Source organism: Mastomys coucha, chromosome X, assembly GCF_008632895.1.
Source record: "Mastomys coucha isolate ucsf_1 chromosome X, UCSF_Mcou_1, whole genome shotgun sequence".
Taxonomy (NCBI): Eukaryota; Metazoa; Chordata; class Mammalia; order Rodentia; family Muridae; genus Mastomys; species Mastomys coucha.
In genome coordinates, this window is record NC_045030.1 from 14,152,826 (window position 1) to 14,153,462 (window position 637).

Below are 637 nucleotides of genomic sequence, written 5' to 3' on the forward strand. Positions count from 1 at the left end.
TTGTTGTTGTGTTTTCTGGCTTTTTTTCTTTCAGGCAGGGTCTCTCTATGTAGCTGTGGCTGTCCTGGAACTCACTATATAGATCCAGGCTGGCCTCAAACTCAGAGATCTGCCCGCCTTGGCCTTCTGAGTGCTTGTGAGTGTTTGTGCCACCACTCCCAGTGAGACTTTTTTGTTGTTGTTGTTTGTTTGGTCTTTTTTTGGTTTTTCGAAACAGGGGTTCTCTGTGTAGCCCTGGCTGTCCTGGAACTCACTCTGTAGACCAGGCTGGCCTCGAATTCAGAAATCCATCTGCCTCTGCCTCCCAGGTGCTGGGAGGTGCAGGTCTCACCGCCTGGCAAGACTGTGTCTTAAAACAAATGATAACAACAGTGGTTGAGGTGGTTGTGGTGGTTTGAATGTGCTTGGCCCGAGGAAGTGGAGATGTGGCCTTGTTGGAGAAAATGTGTCACTTTGGGCATGGGTTTTGAGACCTTTCTCCTAACTCCCTGGAAGCCAGTCTTCTCCTGATTCTTTTCAGAACAAGATGTAGAACTTTCAGCTCCACCAGCATGTCTGCCTAGATGTTGTGGTGCTTCCAGCCTTGACCTCTGAACCTGCAAGCTTCAATTAAACCCAATTAAATGTTGTCCTTTAT